The sequence below is a fragment of the Somniosus microcephalus genome, chromosome 21 (genome assembly GCF_052327205.1).
Source record: "Somniosus microcephalus isolate GS21.2 chromosome 21, FLI_Smic_1.0, whole genome shotgun sequence".
NCBI classification, from domain to species: Eukaryota; Metazoa; Chordata; class Chondrichthyes; order Squaliformes; family Somniosidae; genus Somniosus; species Somniosus microcephalus.
In genome coordinates, this window is record NC_141007.1 from 12,311,542 (window position 1) to 12,332,602 (window position 21,061).

The following is a 21,061-nucleotide window of genomic DNA, read 5'->3' on the forward strand; positions in this document are numbered from 1 at the left end:
TAAAGTGTTTGTACTTCCTGGTATGTATCTAATTTTATTGCACTGTCCTTTAAAAGTGACGAGGTTCATGTACTGCTGGCTGGCACTGGAGGGCACAGGCTGATAACTGCAATAAACTGAGCGTGTCGTCTGAGATGTGTGTGATGGCGTCACCCTGTCGAGGCCCGCTGTGTTAGGTTGTCGGGGTTACCGTTGCCGGGGTTCCCATTGCCAGGGTCGGGTTGTCGTATGAGGAGAGATTGGGTCGACTAGACCTGTATTTACTAGAGTTTAGAAGAATGAGAGGGGATCTCATTGAAATGTATAAAATTCTGACAGGGCTAGACAGACTGGCTGCAGGGAGGATGTTTCCCCTGGTTGGGGGGTCTAGAACGAGGGGTCACAGTCTCAGGATACGGGGCAGGACATTTAGGACTGCGATGAGAAATTTCTTCACTCAGAGGGTGGTGAACCTGTGGAATTCTCTATCACAGAAGGCTGTGGAGGCCAAGTCACTGAATATATTTAAGAAGGAGATAGATAGATTTCTAGATGCAAAAGGTATCAAGGGGTATGGGGATAGAGCAGGAATATGGTCTTGAGATAGAGGATCAGCCATGATATTAAATGGCGGAGCAGGCTTGACGGGCTGAATAGCCTACTCCTGCTCCTATTTTTCTATGTTCTATGTTGGGGTTCCTGTTGCCGGATACACTTTGTGACGGCTTCACCCACGGTGGCCCGCCATGTGACTGCATGCGTGTGTGAAGGGGTGTAGGGGGTGCGGGTGTGTAGGGGTGCGTGTGTAGGGGTGTAGGGTGTGCGCGTGTGAAGGGGTGTAGGGGTGCGCGTTGTGCAAGGGTCAAGGATGTCTCAGAGCGGCTGCAGAACATTTTGGAAGGGGAGGGTGAACAGCCAGTTGCCGTGATGCATATAGGTACCAACGATATAGGTAAAAACTGGGATGAGGTCCTAAAAGCTGAATATAGGGAGTTAGGAGGTAAATTAAAAAATAGGACCTCAAAGGTAGTAATCTCAGGATTGCTACCAGTGCCACGTGTTAGTCAGAGTAGAAATAGAAAGATATTTCAGATGAATACGTGGCTAGAGGAATGGTGCAAGGGGGAGGGATTCAAATTTCTGGGACATTGGAACCGGTTCTGGGGGAGGTGGGACCAGTACAAGACGGATGGTTTGCACTTGGGCAGGGCCGGGACCGATGTCCATGGGGGGTAGTGTTTGCTAATGCTCTGGAGGAGGGTTTAAACTAAAATGGCAGGGGGTTGGGAACCTGAGTGGAGAGACAGAGGAAAGGGAAACCAGGATAAAAGCAAAAGACAGGAAGGAGAAAAACAAAACTGGCAGGCAGAGAAATCAAGGGTTTAAATCAAACATGGCCACAGTAAATAATAATTCTAAAAGATCTAAGAGCGTTATCAAAACAAGCCTGAAGGCTTTGTGTCTTAATGCAAGGAGCATTCGTAATAAGGTGGATGAATTAACTGCGCAAATAGAGGTAAACGAATATGATCTGATTGGGATTATGGAAACATGGCTCCAGGGTGGCCAAGGCTGGGAACTCAACATCCCGGGGTATTCAATATTCAGGAAAGATGGGCAAAAAGGAAAAGGAGGTGGGGTAGCATTGCTGGTTAAAGAGGGGATTAACACAATTGAAAGGAAGGATATTAGCTCTGATGATGTGGAATCTGTATGGGTAGAACTGAAAAATACCAAGGGGCAGAAAACGTTAGTGGGAGTGGTATATAGACCTCCAAAACAGTAATGCGGAGGTTGGGGATGGCATTAAACGGGAAATTAGAGAAGCATGCAATAAGGGCACAGCAGTTATCATGGGTGACTTTAATCTACATATAGATTGGGCTAACCAAATTAGTAACAATACTGTGGAGGAAGAATTCCTGAAGTGTATATGGATGGTTTCCTGGACCAATATGTCGAGGGACCAACTAGAGATCAGGCCATCTTAGACTGAGTATTATGTAACGAGAAAGGATTAATTAGCAATCTTGTGCGAGGCCCCTTGGATCAGAGCGATCATAATATGATAGAATTCTTCATTAAGATGGAGAGTGAAATAGTTGACTCAGAGACTAGGGTCCTGAATTTAAATAAAGGGGACTACGATGGTATGAGGTGCGAGTTGGGTAGGATTGATTGGGGAATGACACTCAAAGGTGTTGACGGTGGATGGGCAATGGCAAACATTCAAAGATCACATGGATGAACTACAGAATTTGTTCATCCAATTTGCATAAAAATAAAACAAAAAAAGGTGACACAACCGTGGCTAACAAGGGAAATTAGGGATAGCATAAGATCCAAGGAGAGGAAATATAAATTGGCCAGAAAAAGCAGTAAATCTGAGGATTGGGAGCAGTTTAGGATTCAACAAAGGAGGACAAAGGGATTAATTAAGAGGGGGAAAATAAAGAGAGTAAGCTTTCAGGGAACATAAAAACTGACTGTAAAAGCTTTTATAGATATGTGAAGAGAAAAAGATTGGTGAAGTCAAGCGTAGGTCCCTTGCAGTCAGAATCAGGGGATTTATAATGGGGAACAAAGAAATGGCAGACCAATTAAATACATACTTTGGTTCTGTCTTCATAAAGGAGGACACAAATAACCTCCCAAAGATGTCGGGGAACATAGGGTCTAATGACAGGGAGGAACTGATAGAAATCAGTATTTGTAGGGAAATTGATGGGATTGAGGGCCGATAAATCCTCAGGGCCTGATAATCTACATCCTAGGGTACTTAAGGAAGTGGCCCTAGAAATAGTAAGATGCATTGCGGGTCATCTTCCAAAATTCGATAGACTCTGGAACAGTACCCATGGATTGGAGGGTAGCTAATGTTACCCCACTATTCAAAAAGGGTGGTAGAGAGAAAACGGTAGTGGGGGAAATGCTAGAGTCCATTATAAAGGATGTAATAGCAGAGCACTTGGAAAAAGTGACCGAATCAGACAAAGTCAACGTGGATTTACAAAAGGTAAATCGTGCTTGACTAATCTACTGAAATTTTTTGAGGATGTAACTGGTAAAATAGATAAGGGAGAACCAGTGGATGTGGTGTTTTTGGATTTTCAGAAGGCTTTCGATAAGGTCCCACATAAGAGACTAGCGTGTAAAATTAAGGCATTGGGGGGAAAGGTATTGACTTGGATAGAGAACTGGTTGGCAGACAGAAAGCAAAGAGTTGGAATAAATGGCTCTTTTTCCGAGTGGCAGGCAGTGACTAGTGGGGGTACCGCAGGGATCGGTCCTTGGACCCCAGCTATTCACAATATATATTAATGATCTGGATGAGGGAACTAGATGTAATATCTCCAAGTTTGCAGACGACACAAAGCTGGGTGGGCGTGTGTGCTGTGAGGAGGATGCAAAGAAACTCCAGTATGATTCGGACAAGTTGGTTGATTGGGCAGATGCATGGCAGATGCAGTATAATGTGGATAAATGCGAGGTTATCCACTTTCGTGGCAAAAACAGGAAGACAGATTATTATCTGAATGGCAATAGATTGGGAAAAGGGGAAGTGCAACGAGACCTGGGTGTCCTTGTGCACCAGTCGCTGAAAGTAAGCATGCAGGTGCAGCAGGTGGTTAAGGCAAATGGTATGTTGGCCTTCGTAGCGAGAGGGTTTGAGTACAGGAACAAGGATGTCTTACTGCAGTTGTACAGGTCCTTGGCGAGACCACATCTGGAGTATTGTGTGCAGTTTTGGTTGCCTTATCTGAGGAAGGATGTTCTTGCCATGGAAGGAGTGCAGCGAAGATTCACCAGGCTGATACCTGGGATGGCAGGAATGACGTATGAGGAGAGATTGGGTCGATTGGGCTTGTACTCGCTGGAGTTTAGAAGAATGAGAGGGGATCTCATCGAAACTTATAAAATTCTAACGGGACTAGACAGACTAGATGCTGGAAGGATGTTCCTGATGGTCGGGGAGTCCAGAACCAGGGGTCACGGTCTAAGGATAAGGGGTAAGCCATTTAGGACAGAGATGAGGAGTTTCTTCACCCAGAGAGTGGTGAACCTGTGGAATTCTCTACCAAAGAAGGCAGTAAAGGCCAATTCATTAAATATATTCAAGAAGGAGTTGGATATATTTCTTAAGGCTAAAGGGATCAAGGGATATGGAGAGAAGGCAGGAACAGGGTACTGAATTTGGATGATCAGCCATGATCTCATTGAATGGCGGAGCAGGCTCGAGGGGCCGAATGGCCTTCTCCTGCTCCTATCTTCTATGTGAAGAGGCGTAGGGGTGCGCGTGTGAAGGGGTGTAGGAGTGTGTGAGGTTGCGGTTCCTGGGTAACTCAGTTCATCCCCGAAGGACCGTTTGCCCCTCCAGGCAGAAGCTGGCTTGCAAAACGCTCACTGTTAAAATTGGAACCGACTTTGTTGAGAGCGCAGCCCGTGTCGTAAGCCCCTCTATCAGCTTCAACACAAACTGAAAGTCAAAGCGACCTTTAGCCTGCACTCACCTGGGAGAGTTCTGGGTGAAAATCTGTATCTCTGTTAATAACCATTGAGCACAGTATGTGTAATACCCCTGTACAGGATAGCCTACCTTTACCTGAAGCTGTTCGGTCACGGTGAAATGGCTGCTGCTCCTCAGTGAGTCTCGTCTCTTGTAAACTCTGATTCTGGCGTTTGTGCTTTCACCTGAGTCTTTGTGGGTTTGTTTGGCGTTAAATATCAACCTGATATCGCTGCACCTGTAAAATCGTACATCGCCCTCGGCCACGCCCAACTCTGACCAACTCCCTTATCTGTGACTTTCTTATTATTAGCTGATGTAAACACAGGTGGAGGCGACTAACACTGGCACGACATTTAACCCTTTTGGAACTTTTTGCTGAATTGTACTTGATATTCTTCATTGAGAAAGAAAGATTTGCATTTATGCAGCGCTTTTACACAACCTCAGGATTCCCAAATTGCTTTATAGCCAATAAAGTACTTTTTGAAGTGTAGTCACTTGTAGGGAAATGCAGCAGCCAATTTGCACACAGCAAAGTCCCACAAACAGCAATAGGATAATGACCAGATAATCTGTTTCAGTGATGTTGATTGAGGGATAAATATTGGCCAGGTCACCGGGGAGAACTCGACTGCTCCTCTTCCAATACGTCCAGCTGATCGGGCAGACGGGGCCTCGGTTTAACGTCTCATCCGAAAGGCGGCACCTCCGACAGTGCAGCACTCCCTCAGCACTGCACTTGGAGTGTCGGCCTAGATTTTGTGCTCAAGTCTCTGGAGTGGGACTTGAGCCCACAACCTTCTCCCTCACAGGCAAGAGTGCTACCCACTGAGCCACGGGCTGACGGCTTATAAGAAACGATGGTGAAGGGTTGCGGCCTATCGTTCAGGACACCAGCAAGGTTGGAAAGGGAAAGAGAGGACGGGGTAAATCGAGTAATGGCGGTTCGATGACGCCAGGTTGGAGTTTAAAAGGCTGGAGTTTGTTGGGGGAAGAGAGTTCCACAGTCTCAAGGTCTGGGGGCTTGTGGGGGGGGGGGGGTAGTGGCAGCGGCAGGAACGAGTTAGAGTGGAAGACGGTGTGATATGTTTTAATTTTAACTGGAGTTCAAACTGGCCAGCCTAAGTTTCCCGTAGTTAAATGCATGCTCCAGCAGCCCTTGTTCAGTAAGTGATTGTGTTCAAACTGGCAAAGGACAGGGCTTTAGGACACAGCACTGTCTGGGAGAGTTCCACAGGCAGAGGAAACAGTGCAGCTTTTTGCAAGGCTCTTTTTTGCTTTAAGTCAATTTGCCGTTCCACCTGTGTTGGCAGTTTGCAGACGTCACCACCACCACCCCCCCCCCCCCCCCCCCCCCCCCCCAACCCCAACCCACCACCATGACCAAAATTAAACCTGTCTCACTCCTCCCATCATGTCTTGTACGGTTAGAATCTGAAGCCTTGGACAGAGCTCTGAGGCTGACTGTGCACTCTCTCCCAGTACCGCTCGGAAGAGATCAAGTTCTTGGCTGGTTCCCTTATCATTGAGCTCTGAGCCTTGTTCTCCATCTTCTGCCTCCCCAACCTCGTCCCAAATTGAGAGGCAGAGAAAGATTTTCCCCACTCCCTAGAATCAAGTCTCCCGATAGTTGTCATGTACACTTCACAAGCTCGTTCAGCTTTATTTTATGCAGTAATTCAGGAGCTCTCTACCCCATCTGGTGTTTGACCTAGCATACCATTGTTCCCACTTACCCTTGTGTCTCACCACGTGGAGGTTTTATTCGTCAAGGTTTTCAACTTTTCATCAACAACAAAGCAAACCTCGGAAGTCATCTCCTGATCCCCCCCTCCCCATCCTGCTTTTGGACTGGGATAGAGATAATGACCCTGTCCAGCCAGACAGTTGTGTTCTTATTTCATCACTTTATTGTGTGATGTTGCTGATTGATGTATTTTTTCACAGGGTAGTTTAGTCTCTCTCACCATGTAAACAGCTGGCAGGCTGTTTCTCTCCTCCCATCACCAGGGGGTGCCATGCTACACTGAATTGAGCCTGTCGTTTTTAATGCTGTGGGTAACTCTGTAACCGTCATTGTCCAGCTGCATAGTAATTTAGCATAAACTGATGAGCGATGCAATGAAATAATTATACACAGCACATGTTCAGATAGGAACATCCGAAAGATCAGGGGCCCATCGAAGCTCATCTCTGCACTACCCTAACCATGTGTATGTTCAACAGCCGCAGTTATTCTGTCCCGCCTGGCAGATTATTGCAAACATTTTTCACTGAGTAAAGAAGCTTTTACTAATGTTTTTTAAATTTGCGTTTCACTAATTTACATTAAGAGCAGAGTGCTCAAACATCAAAGCTCAGGATGTTGAACTTTCGGTACATGAACACCTAGCTATGTTAAAGCTATGGTCTGGTTCCACCTTGGTGCCTAAAGTTCTGATGGATTGAGTTTCACTTCGAGCATATGTTGAAGTTCTGCACCAAAGGCTACTGTTTAATCACCAAGTTAGGAGGAACAGTAAGTTGTGCAGATGGGAGCAGGAAGTTACAAAGGAAACGAGATAGATTAAATAAGTGGGCAAAACTATGGCAGATGGAGTTCATTGTAGGGAAGTGTGAGGTCATCCATTTTGGATCCAAGAATGACACATCAGAATATTTTCTTCATGGCAAGAGATGAGGAGGGAGAAATTCGTGTTCGCCAGACACTGGCAACTGGAGTTAACGGCCGCTGAAAATGGCCGCAACGCTAATGGGGCAAAATTTGTCTGGGTGGCTGGAGATTGTGAATTAAAGGGGCCATGCACTCGAAGAATGCAGATTAAAATGCAGTGAAACAATGCAGTTTCCAGCTCTTTCTGCCTTTAAAATAAAATGTAACATTAAAAAGTCCCAAATGTGAATATTCAGCTCTTAAAGCTGAATTCCCTTCCTAACCTCAAAAAATGGGAAAAGTGCACTCTCACAAATGGCTTAGCAAGCCAGGAAAGGGGCACCCAGGGTCTAGCATGCAGCACTCCAGCTTTGTGCAGGGGGTCAACACTGCAAGACAGATCCTCTACCCACAGTGGCCAGGAGGCCCTCTAGAAAGAACGATGTGGGACCAGATCACCGAGGCCGTCACTGCCAGCAGTGTTGCCCCCCACCACCTGGCTCCAGTGCCCAAAGAAGCTTCATGACCTCAGACCACCGGTCAAGGTCAGTGAATCCATCTTCAAAAGCCGTCTCCTACCAACTGCACCACTAGCCCCTCAGACTGCTCAATGCACGACCCCCAATCACTCACCTACCAACAATCTGCACCAATGACGAGGCACATCTCCCATTCCTAGCCTCACCTCACCCCCTTGGAGGAGGAGACGGTGCAGGCCATTCTTGGCAGGGGCATGGCTGAGCCCTTGGCCAGCGGCGGGGCTGAAAGGATATAAGATGCTGGTATCCTCATGCGTTATCCTCCTTCTGGCATGCACTGCATGCTTTCCCACCCTCCCACCACCACAACTCCACTCTTGTGCCTTCCTCATTTCACACACCCAAGGTATGCAGCCTGCCCAGCCAGTGGGTGACCAAGCAGAGAGAGGAGAGTGAGGAAGAACAAGAAGAAAATGATTCATTTGACAGTCCCAGCCACCAGCTCCTCAAGGTCAACCAACAAGGCCATTTGCAGTCTCCCCCACTGAAAGTCAGCAGCGTTCCACCAGCCATGCTGGAGTAGCACTGCGTGATATCAGTAGGATAGGTAAAGGCACACACAAGACAGTCACTAAGAGGGCAAAGGGCATAATCAAGAGGGGCAAAATAGCTTACGAAAACAAGCTGGCGGAAAATATAAAAACTAACTCCAAAAGCTTTTATAAGTATATCAAAAGGAAAAGACTGGTGAAAACCAAAGTTGGTCCATTGCAGTCAGATACGGGGGAATATATAATGGGAAATAAGGAAATGGCAGATCAACTAAATGCATACTTTGGGTCAGTCTTTACGAAGGAAGACACAAAAAACCTCCCTGGGATATCGGGAAAAATAGGGACATTGGCAAAGGAGGAACTGACGCAAATCAATATCTCTAAGGATATGGTGTTAAGGAAGCTAAAGGGATTGAAGGTGGACAAATCCCCAGGGCCTGATAACATGCATCCTAGGGTACTGAAGGAGGTGGCCCTAGAGATAGCGGATGCACTAAGGATGATTTTTCAGAATTCATTAGACTCGGGAACAGTGCCGATGGATTGGAGGGTAGCTAACGTTACCCCACTATTCAAAAAGGGGGGTAGGGAAAAAGCAGGTAATTACAGACCTGTAAGCCTTACATCAGTTGTGGGCAAAATGCTGGAGTCCATCATTAAGGATGAAATAGCGGAGCACTTAGCAAATGGGGACAGGATAGGACAGAGTCAACATGGATTTACAAAGGGTAAATCGTGCTTGACTAATCTATTGGAATTTTTTGAGGGAGTAACTGGTAGAATAGATGGGGGAGAGCCAGTAGATGTGGTGTACCTGGACTTCCAAAAGGCCTTCGATAAGGTCCCACATAAAAGATTAGCATGGAAAATTGAGGCTCATGGGATAAAGGGGAAAGTTTTGGCGTGGATAGGGAACTGGCTGTCAGATAGAAAACAGAGAGTTGGAATAAACGGCTCATTTTCTGAATGGCAGGCAGTAACAAGTGGGGTACCACAGGGATCTGTCCTGGGCCCCCAGCTGTTCACAATTTACATTAATGACCTGGATCAGGGAGTCGGATGCAGCATTTCCAAATTTGCAGACGACACTAAACTAGGAGGGGGGGTGGGCTCAGAGGAAGAGACCAGGAAGCTCCAGAGCGATTTGGACAGACTGGGCGATTGGGCGGATAAATGGCAGATGCACTATAATGTGGACAAGTGCGAAGTTATCCACCTTGGGTGCAGGAACGGGAGGGCAAATTATTATTTAAATGGCAATAGATTGGGAGAGGGGGAAGTACAGAGAGACCTGGGTGTTCTTGTACACCAGTCACTGAAGGCGAGCATGCAGGTGCAACAGGCGGTCAAGAAGGCAAACGGTATGCTGGCCTTCATAGCAAAAGGGTTAGAATACAGGAACAGGGATACCTTGCTGCAGCTGTACAGGGCACTGGTGAGACCACACCTCGAGTACTGTGTACAGTTTTGGTCGCCTCATCTGAGGAAGGATGTTCTTGCCATGGAGGGGGTGCAGCGGCGATTCACCAGGCTGATACCAGGAATGGCGGGAATGACCTATGAGGAGAGACTATGTAGTTTAGGGATGTACACACTGGAGTTTAGAAGATTGAGAGGGGACCTCATAGAAGTGTATAAAATTCTGACAGGTCTAGACAGACTGGATGCAGAAGGAATGTTTCCCTTGGCGGGTGAGAACAGAACTAGAGGACATAATTTGAGGATAAGGGCTAAACCATTTAGGACAGAGATGAGGGGGAATTTCTTCACTCAGAGAGTGGTGAACCTGTGGAACTCATTGCCACAGAGGGCAGTGTACGCCAGCTCATTAAATATATTTAAGAGGGAATTAGATATATTTCTACGGGCAAAAGGGGTTAAGGGTTACGGAGAGAAGGCGGGGACGGGATACTGAATTAAAAGATCAGCCATGATCTCATCGAATGGCGGAGCAGGCACGAAGGGCCGAATGGCCTACTCCTGCTCCTATCTTCTATGTATCTATGTATACAGGTGATGAGTTGATTTATTGATGTCACATTGGATGGATAGATGTATATAGTTGGATTGGAAAGTTTGCTTTGTGGTGGCTTTTATTTCAGCATCGTGACCAAGAGGACGCAGTGATGGTCAGTAACAGAGGGAAGGTAAGTTGTGGGGCGAATGATGAAAGGGGAATTGGGGTAGAACAGAAGAAATAGGAACAGGAATAGGCCACTTGGCCCCTCGAGCCTGCTCCGCCATTCAATAAGATCATGGCTGATCTTGGGCTCAAAGCCACTTCCCAGCCCACTCCCCATAACCCTTCACTCCCTTATCTTGCAAAAATTTGTCTAACTCCACTTTAAATGTATTTAATGACCCAGCCTCCACAGCTCTCTGGGGCAGAGAATTCCACAGATTTACGACCCTCTGAGAGAAGAAATTCCTCCTCATCTCAGTTCTAAAAGGGCGACCCTTTATTCTGAGACTGTGCCCCCGAGTTATAGATTTCCCCATGAGAGGAAACATCCTCTCTGCATCTACCTTGTCAAGCCCCCTCAGTATCTTTTATGTTTCGATAAGATCACCTCTCATTCTTCTAAATTCCAATGAGTATAGGCCCAGCCCGCTCAACCTTTCCTCATAATGCAACCCCCTCATCTCTGGAATTAACCGAGTGAATCGTCTCTGAACTGCCTCCACTGCAAGTATATCCTTCCTTAAATAAGGAGAGCAATACTGTATGCAGTACTCAAGGTATGGTCTCACCAAACCCCTCATTTCTGGAAGTTGCAGCAGGACTTCCCTGCTTTTATACTCCAACCCGCTTGCAATAAAGGCCTTTTTGATTACTTGCTGTACCTGCATACTAACTTTTTGTGTTTCATGCACAAGGACCCCCAGGTTCCTCTGATGTGTAGCATTTTGTAATCTCTCTCCATTTAAATAATAATTTGCTTTTTTATTTTTCCTGCCAAAGTGGATAACGTCGCACTTTCCCACATTATACTCCATCTGCCAAATGTTTGCCCACTCACCTAGCCTGTGTATATCCCTTTGCAGATTCTTTGAGTCCTCTGCACAACTTGCTTTCCCACCCATCTTTGTATCATCTGCAAACTTGGCTACATTACACGCGATCCCTTCATCCAAGTCATTAATGTAGGTTGCGGTCCGCAGGCAGATGATTCTATCCCGGATATCCCAGCCACACAGGCTGACTGGGATAAATCCTTCTGTCTGCTTCCTCTTCTGTGTCTTCCTTTTCCCTCTGCGAGCAGATGCTGTAAATCTGAAATGCCAGCATAAAATACTGGAAATACTCAGCTGGTCAGGCAGCATCTTGACCTGAGACGTGAACACTGTTTTTCTCTCCATGGTGTTGCCTGACCTGTCTTCTCAAAGGCCTTCATTTACCATCCGAGCCCTTGCATGCGTCCAGCAGCACTCCCTGCACACTTAAAAATCTTTTAACATATATTGCAGCAAGCCACTACTTCAACAAAATCAGAAAAACCCAGTCCAGAAGCTTAAGTACAAACTTACCTGAAAGATGTTAGTGTCCCTTTAAGAGGTGCTGACATCGCCACCGTCAGCTTGCTCACACGCTTAGGACCCAATTCAGCACTAAGGTTGAAGTTCACATTTGCAACGTTAAGTCAGCACAGTGCACGCCGATTGACGTCACCATGCCGCCATTTTGTCCATACCGGCAGCACAAAGGTAAGGACCAAAACGTTGGCTGCCGCGGGACCCGCCAGCAGCTGGCGAAAGAGCTACGGGGTGGCGCTCAGGCCACGAATTTCTAGCCCTAGGAACTGTAGAGGAGCAAAGGGATTTGGGTGCCCCTGTACACAAATCACTAGAAGCTAGTGGACAGGTACAAAAATAATTAAAAAGGCTAATGGAATGTTGCCCTTTATCTCAAGGGGTCTGGAATACAAAGGGGAGGAAGTTGTACAGTGTCCAGGGTTGGCTGTCCAGGGTCTCTCTGGAGAACTGCGTTCAGTTAGGGGCACTACGTCTCAGGAAGGAGATATTGATCTTGGAGGGGGTGTAGCGCAGATTCACCAGAATGATACTGGAGATTAAAGGGTGAAATTATGAGGACAGGTGCCATAAATTTGCTTTGTATTCCCTTGAGTTTAGAAGGTTGAGGGGTGATCTAATCGAGGTGTTTAAAATGTTAAAAGAATTAGATAGGGTAGAGAGAGAGAAACTATTTCCTCTGGTGGGAGGAGTCCAGAACAAGGGGGCGTAACCTTTAAAATTAGAGCCAGGCCGTTCAGGAGTGAAATCAGGAAGCACTTCTTCACACAGTGTAGTAGAAATCTGGAATTCACTCCTCCAAGAGGCTGTGGATGCTGGAGGTCATTTGAAGTCTGAGGTTGAGATTTTTGTTGGGTAAGGGTACCAAGGGACATGGATCAAAAGTGGGTAAATAGAGTTGAGGTATAGATCATCCATGATCTGGAACAGGCTCGAGGGGCTGAATGACCCACTGTTCCTGTGTTTGTATGTAAACTTAAAACTGTGGGGATTCGGAGTGAAATTTGGGAATGGGTGAGGAATTGCCTGAAGGAGCGGAAGCAGCGTGTACTTGTTCGAGGAGTTGTGTCAGGGTGGGTGGAGGTGCGGAGTAGGGTGTTGCAGGGATCAGGGTTAGTAATTCAGAATAATGATTTGCATTCGAGAACTCATTGTAAACTGGTCAGATTTGCTGACAATACCAAACAAGCTGAACTTGGTAACTGGCTACTGATCTCCATGGTGGGAAAATGGTGTCACACTAATGGTGGAAATACTCAGCAGGTCAGGCAGCATCTGTGGAGAGAGAAACAGAGTTAACGTTCTGATGAAGGGTCATTGACCTGAAACGTTAACTCTGTTTCTCTTTCCACAGATGCTGCCTGACCTGCTGAGTACTTCCAGCATCCGCAGTATTTTGCTTTTGTCTCACTAATGGCTGTAGGCTGGTTTCCTAACGTACATTGTGGGCATCTTTTACTGTTGGTTGGGTTTTGGGTGGATATGGGTCCAATTCTCATTCTTTGAAATGACTGTTTCAAGACATGATACTACATGATGAATTTGGTACTTGCATACGGATCATTTTGTTTATGCTTGGGTCTAGTGTCTGCTCTTCCCCAGGAGTCTTGTGGATCTTACAGGTGACACGTGTTTGACAGTGAAATCACCTCGATTATGACTTGGGCATTTTCCAACACCATTACCACCTAGTGTAAAGACTTCCTAAAAGTCTCCATAATCTCTTGCGCTTGCTCGAATGGTACCAGGGATAAGGGACTTTAGTTATGTGGAGAGACTGGAGAAGCTGGGGGTGTTCTCCTTAGAGCAGAGAAAGTTAAGGGCAGATTTGATAGAGGTCTTCAAAATTATGAAGGGTTTTGATATAGTAAATAAGGAAAAACTGTTTCCACTGGCAGGAGGGTAGGTGACCAGAGGGAACAAATTTAAGGCAATCAGCAAAAGAAACATGGGATGGTGGGGGGGGGGGGGAATTTTTTTTCAGGCAGTGAGCTGTTGTGATCTGGAATGCACTGGCGGAACGAGTGGTGGAAGCAGATTCAATAGTAACTTTCAAAAGGGAATTGGATAAATACTTTAAATGGAAAATAAATGCAGGGCTGTGAGGAAAGCAGGGGAGTGCGGCTGATTGGAGAGCTCTTTCAAAGACCCAGCACAGGCACGAAGGGCTGAATGGCCTCCTGTGCTGTATGATTCTATCATTTCTGTCGACTGTATTTGTTGAATCCGTGAATCTTAAAGTATGGTGTTCGTCAATAACGAGACGGAGGCTGCAGATTAACAATCAACAGGTGTTTACTGGAGGAGGGTAGTCTAAAGACTAACGGTACAGATGCCTGCTCAAGGCTTATATACAGGTGTGGTCACTACCGGTACTACAGTATACAGGAGCTGTAAAAGTAGTTCTCTCTTAAAGGTACATACACTACAATTCCTCCCCTTTTAGATTAACAGTACCATAACATTCAAATAACAGTTAACACTTTAACATGCACATTAAACTGAAATAGTCCATTTATAGATTCAGTCTTTGGGGCGGCTTCCTGATCCTTTCTGGATAGCGCCTTTCCTGAGTGTTGTTCTTGGTGCGGAGGCGATTCTGGCCCCCTGTCATCGGTTAGTTCATCAGTTTCCGCTGCTACTCTTTCTGGGGTAGATGCTACCGGTATGTCGGGTTCATCCCCAGGTACGTGAGACATGGGGTTGACTCGTTCCTGTGACGCTAGGATCTGGTCGACGTGGCGTCTCACAATGTTCTCCCCGACATCCACTGTGTACATTAGTGGCCCCTGCCGTGTGCATATCGTTCCGGGTTGCCATTTTTCTGTTCAGTAGTCGCGGGCCAAGACTGGTTGTCCTACCTTGAAGCTCCTTGTCGGCTTCTCATTGATGTGCTGGAATTGCTTATCCTCAACATTTCTTCGCACATTTGGTCTGAGCAAATCCAGACGCGATCTCAACCTTCGGTTAAAGAACATCATGGCCGGGGTCTGGTTGGTAACTGCATGTGTCGCGTTTCTGTAGGCTAACAGGAAATTGTCCACCTTATGCTGTAGTGGAATGTCATCATCACACATGGCCCTTACTGCCTTTTTAAAGGTTTTTACGAACCTCTCAGCCAATCCATTTGTGGCTGGATGATACGGGGCGGATGTGTAATGCCTTACCCCATTCCTTCTCATAAATTTCTGAAACTCTTCGGACACAAACTGTGGTCTGTTATCAGAGCAAATCTGCCCTGGCAAGCCGTTCCTGACAAATATGGTCCGTAGGACTGCAATCGTTTTTTCCGTAGTGGTGGAGGACATTTTGATCACCTCAGGCCATTTCGAGTGCGCATCCACTGCTATTAAGAACATTGAGTCCATGAAAGGGCCAGCAAAATCAATATGCACCCGTTGCCATGGAGAGGAGGGCCACTCCCATGGGTGTAGAGGGGCATGTGGTGGTGCATTTTGGACCTTCTGGCATCCTGAGCAGCTCTTTGTTCGGTCCTCGATTTGTTGATCGATCCCCGGCCACCACACATAAGCCCTAGCAAGGCTTTTCATTTTCACCCCTCCCAGATGGCCTTCGTGAAGCTCATTGAGCACTCTCTCCCTTAACTTGGGTGGAATTACCACTCGGGATCCACACATCACTGTCCCCTGGCATACTGACAGCTGTTCTCTTCTGGATGAGAATGCTGGCAACAGTGAGTCGCCATGTGTTGGCCATCCCTTCACCGTCAAATCATATACCCGAGACAGTGTCGGATCATTTCGGGTCTCCTTCTCTATATCCGCGTTAGTTACTGGCAAGCGTTCAATTATTGACGAATAAAATATTTCGATAGGGTCCACTGCTGGTGCTTCCTCCGCAGTAGGCAGTGGCAGGCGTGATAGCCCATCAGCGGTTCCATGCTGTTTCGTGCCCTTATACTCTATTTCATATTGGTTCGCCCCTAGAAAAAGGGACCATCTTTGTAGCCGTTGTGCAGTCATCACCGGAACGCCCTTCTTTGGATTAAAGGTGGAGACAAGTGGTTGGTGGTCAGTCAGCAAGGTGAACTTCTGCCCATGCAGATAGTGGTTGAATTTTTTTACTCCCCATACTAGGCTGAGGGCCTCCCTGTCAATCTGGGCGTAGTTGCGCTTGGCTGAGGTTAGTGACCGAGACGCAAAGGCTACTGGCCTCTCCAACCCGTCTGGGAATTTGTGTGACAGCACCGCTCCAATACCATAGGGTGATGCATCACACGCCAACCGAATTGGTAGTGCTGGGTTGAAATGGGCCAATACCTCTTTTGATGTGATCAATTCTTTGCACTTCTGGAAAGCTCGTTTACATTCGTCATTCCACTTCCATGGTACCCCCGTCTGCAGTAGGGTGTTCAGTGGGTGTAATACTGTAGACAAATTTGGTAAGAACTTATGGTAGTAGTTCACCAGCCCGAGGAACGACCTCAGTTGTGACACATTTTCCGGTGCTGGAGCCTTGACTACTGCTTCAATCTTTTCAGGGGACTTATGTAACCCCTCTTCATCAATAACGTGGCCACAATACGCGATCTGCTTCTGGAAAAACTCGCACTTGTGGCGATTAGCTCGTAGCCCATATCCCTTCAATCTAGTGAGCACCTGCTCCAGGTTGGCGAGGTGATCACTGTCATTTTTGCCCGTGACCAGGATGTCGTCCAAATAACACTGGGTCCCTGGAATCCCTTGCAGGACTTGATCCATTGCCCTTTGCCAAATAGCCGGAGCCGATGCTACCCCGAACACCAGCCGGTTGTATTGGTAGAGACTTTTGTGAGTGTTGATCGTGAGGTATTGTTTCGAGGCTTCTTCTACCTCCATTTGCAGGTACGCCTGGGCCAGATCAATCTTAGTGAAGCGTTTTCCTCCAGATAGCGAAGCGAAAATATCTTCAATCCGCGGAAGTGGATATTGTACAGTGTGAAGGACTGGGTTCACTGTCACCTTAAAGTCCCCACAGATGCGAACCTTCTTTGGTTCCCCAGGCGTATTACTCAACGACCTCTTCATTACAGGAACGATGGGTGTAGCCCACTCGCTCCAGTCCACTTTGGACAGTACTCCTGAACGTTCCAAACCTTCCAGCTCTGCTTCGACGGCTGGGCGGATCGCATAAGGCACCAGTCTGGCCGTACAAAACTTTGGGCTTGCATTTTCCTCTATTTTAATCATCGCTGTTATGCCTTTTAGTGTTCCGAGTCCCTCCTGGAATACTTCTTGTGCGTCAGTTAGCATTTTTGACAGTCGTCCAGGTGTGACGTCGTCATCCTTTTTGGCCTCTACCGTCAGTGCCTGTATGGAATGCCAATCTAATTTTATCTTCCGGATCCATTCACGTCCTAGTAGTGGTGGTCCTCCATCCGGCAATACATATAGGTCCATTTTTGGTATTTCCTGGCCGTTGTATATCACGTTCACCCTTATTTTTCCTTTGGGGTAGACTTTTTGCCCTGTGTACGCCTTCAAGACAATCTCTGTATCTCTCAAGGGTATATGTGAAAATAGCCGCTTGTAGTCCCTTCGGTTTATGACTGTTAGGGCTGATCCTGTGTCCAATTCCATTTTCACTTGGACTCCGTCTATCTTGAGCGTGACCCAGATAGTTTGGTGATCCTTCATTTTGATTACGTTATGTAGTTTCAGACAACCCAGCTCCTTGCTTCCAGAGTCTTTATCACTTTTCTGTTCGTCTGAACTACTCTCCATCACCTTATGTACCTTTTTGTACTTCTCCTGTGGAGATTTCTTGCTGCTGGTTTTCTTTCCCGACCTGCAGACTCTTGCTATGTGTCCTGCTTTTCCACACTGTCTGCACACTTGGTCCTTGAACCAACAATCCTTCTGGTCATGTGTTGTTCTGCCGCAGCGATAACACTTCCCTGCTCCATATGACATTTCATTTGTGCCATATTCTTGTGGTCTCCGTTGTATCTCTGCAGCGCCCCGTGCGGCTGCTTCGTGTGATACTGCCATGCTGAAAGCCTTTTCCAGCGTAAGATCCTTTTCTGATAGAAGCCGTTTCTGGGTTCCTTCACTTTGATGCCCACACACAAACTTGTCCCTTAACGTATCTGCTAGTCCCATTCCAAACTGGCAGTGTTTCGATAGCTTGCGCAGTTCCGTTAAATACTCAGCATTACTTTCATCTTTATGCTGGTTCCTTTTGTGGAACTTAAATCTTTCTGCTATCAGCAGCGGTGTGGGGTTTAAGTGGTCCTGTAGGATTTCCACTATGCTTTCGAAATCCTTATCCACTGGCTTCTCTGGAGTTATTAGCTTTCGGAGTAAGCCATACATTTTTGCACCCATGAAATTCAACAAAACCAGTGCTTTCCTGGCATCTGGCACTTCATTCGCCTTGCAGTACACCTCAATGCATTCTACATATGTCGCCCGATCTTCGACTTCATTGTCGAACGCTGTGACACTGCCACTCTTCGGCATCCCTGGGTGTGGTTAGACTGGCTAAAATGGCGTCTCCCGCGCTCTCCCTTCTTCTCCGCTGGCTCAAAATGGTGTCTCCCGCGCTTTCCTTTCTTCCCGCGCTCGCCCTTCTCCGTTGCGGCTTCAAAAATGGCGTCTCCTGCGCTCTCCCTTCTTCTCCGCGGCTCAATGGCGTCTCCCGCGCTTCCTTTCTTTCCCTGCGGACACTGCTCAGCCCTTGAGCCCTGGCTGCGCTCTGCGCCTCTCTCGTTGCCGCCGCACGGTCCTAAACCCCGGCTGTGCTTTGTGCGCTTTACCCTCTTACCCCGTCGACGCTGCTCGGCCTTTTCTGTGCCATCGGTCAGCTCCAGCCGCCGCTGTCCGGGAAGGGTCTGCGCTGTACCTGTTGCCAGTCTGTTGCTGGATCGTCGTGGCTGGTGAACCAAGCCCAGCTCTCAACAGCCTCCCCTGCGATGTTCAATCTCTGCCGGATGACTGGGCGGTTGCTCGTGGTTGACGCCCGTGCTTCTGGCCTCGACTTTCTTCCACCGTCCTCCCGGAGCGAATCCTTGGAAGGAAATGCAGAGTTGCAGGTAGATTCGAATCGACCTCGTCGCCACTGTTGAATCCGTGAATCTTAAAGTATGGTGTTCTTCAATAACGAGACGGAGGCTGCAGATTAACAATCAACAGGTGTTTACTGGAGGGGGGTAGTCTAAAGACTAACAGTACAGATGCCTGCTCAAGGCTTACATACAGGTGTGGTCACTGCCGGTACTACAGTATACAGGAGCTGTAAAAGTAGTTCTCTCTTAAAGGTACATACACTACAGTATTGACTTAGCTGAGGTCTCGCAATTAACCCTGATCGCAGTTTGCTCACTGGATAGCGTGGAGGATGCCCACTGTGTCCTATAAATAAGGAAGTAGAAAATGTCTCGAAATTGCTGATCAAACTTGTCTGCAATTAAAAATGATTCGCCGAAGCAAAAGAAACCCAGCAAAACATTAAACAGTGCAATGTTTATATAAGGAACTGGAAACTGCACCAGGGGTTAATCCAAACACTCCATTTTCGGTGGTTTGTCAGGCAGTAGAGAGAATGCTGCTCTCATCCTCACTCAATCCGATGAGCCTACTCTTTTTTCTTTGGTGAATCAGACAGGGTCTCGAGGGGTACCTTCCACCTCCATAACATTGCCCGTCTCCGACCCTTCCACTGCTGATCTGCTGAAACTATCATCTGTACCTTTGTTACCTCCAGACTCGACTATTCCCACGCTATCCCAACCGGCCTCCCACCTTGCACCCTCCAGAAACTTCAGCTCATCCAATGTTCCGCTGCCCGTATCCTAACTTGCACCAAGTCCCATTCACCCATCACTCCTGTGCTCGCTGAACTACATTGGCTCCCGGACTGGCAACACCTTGATTTAAAAATTTTCATTGTTTTTAAATCTCTCCGTGGCCTTGTCCCTCCCTATCTCTTTTCCAGCCTTACAACCCTCCGAGATCTCTGTGCTCTTCCAATTCTGGACTCTTGCGCATCCCCGATTTTCTTTGCTCCACCATTGGCAGCCGTGCCTTCAGCTGCCTTGCCCCTAAGATTGGAATTGTCTCGGTAAATCTCTCCGCCTCTCTTTCCTCCTTTTAAGGTGCTCCTTAAAATCTACCTCTCCTGTCCTAATATCTCCTTGTGTTCCTCTGTCAAATTTTGCCTGATAACGCTCCTGTGAAGTGCCTTGGGACGTTTTATGATGTTAAAGGCGCTATATAAATGCAGGTTGTTGGATGCAATCTGGATGAGTTAGCCCTGGGTCTTTGAACCATTTAGACACATTCTCACAATGGATGGACTGGAACAGCCTGGTTTAGCTTTACCCTTCGGGTTATATCTGCTAATAGCGCAAGCGGGCATCTCGATAATAATCGTTCGAGCTGAGGAATGGCCGGACCTGTTTGTTCTAGGGCAGTCCCATTGTGTGTTGGCACATTCCATCACCAGCTGGAGTTGCTGTGTCCCCACAGGTGCAACACTTCAGCCACACCAGTAGTACATTTTCCAGCTTTGACTGTTAACCCTGCCTTGCTGAATTGAGTTAGCATGCTTGTAACATGGGTGAGGTGTTAATCTTGTGTCTGACTAAAAATAGCGAGGTTGTTTGTGTGCACTGGGATAGGATCTGTACTGGAAAGAACTTGCATTTCTATAGTGCCTTTCACAACCTCAGGACTATCCCAAAGCGCTTTACAATCAAGGAAGTACTTTTGAAGTATAGTCACTATTGTAAGGAAGGAGACGGGTAGCCAATTTGTGTCCAGCAAGCTCCCACAAACAACAATGTGATAATGACCAGATTATCTGTTTTTTAGTGATGTTGGTTGAGGGTTAAGTTTTGGCCCCAGGACACCGGGGAGAACTCCCCTGCTGCTCTTCGAAATAGTGCCATGGGATCGTTTACATCCACCTGAGAGGGCAGACAGAGCCTTGGCTTAACATCTCACCTGAAACCTTTGACAGTGCAGCACTCCCTCAGTACCGTCGGCCTGGATTTTGTGCTCAAGTCTCTGGAGTGGGACGTGAACCCACACCCTTCTGACTTGGAGGCAAGAGTGCTAACCACTGAGCCACAGTTACCTGTGACAAATTCATTATTCAACCTGAAGCTGAAGACTGTTAACTCATACAATCCTGAATGTGTAACAAACGCAGGCGCAGTCAGGCTGTGGTGCTTAATGATACCTGCCAGCAGCATTTGGTCAGTGTGAGGGTTTTAAGATAATTAGCATTTCTTAACGACCCAAAAATCTCAAAGCTGTGTGGTTGTTAAAGACAAAACTGACAGCAATATTTCAATCTGCAAAATTCTCTAACCAAACAACGGTGAAACTCTGATTGATTGACTGAGCTAGTA

At 47.1% G+C, this 21,061-nt stretch overlaps 1 protein-coding gene across 5 annotated transcripts in view; it reads left to right on the forward strand.

Moving 5' to 3' along the window:
• The window catches only part of recql5 (RecQ helicase-like 5), a 117,434-nt gene that overhangs the window by 38,660 nt on the left and 57,713 nt on the right, over nt 1-21,061 (forward strand). The window lies entirely within an intron of this gene.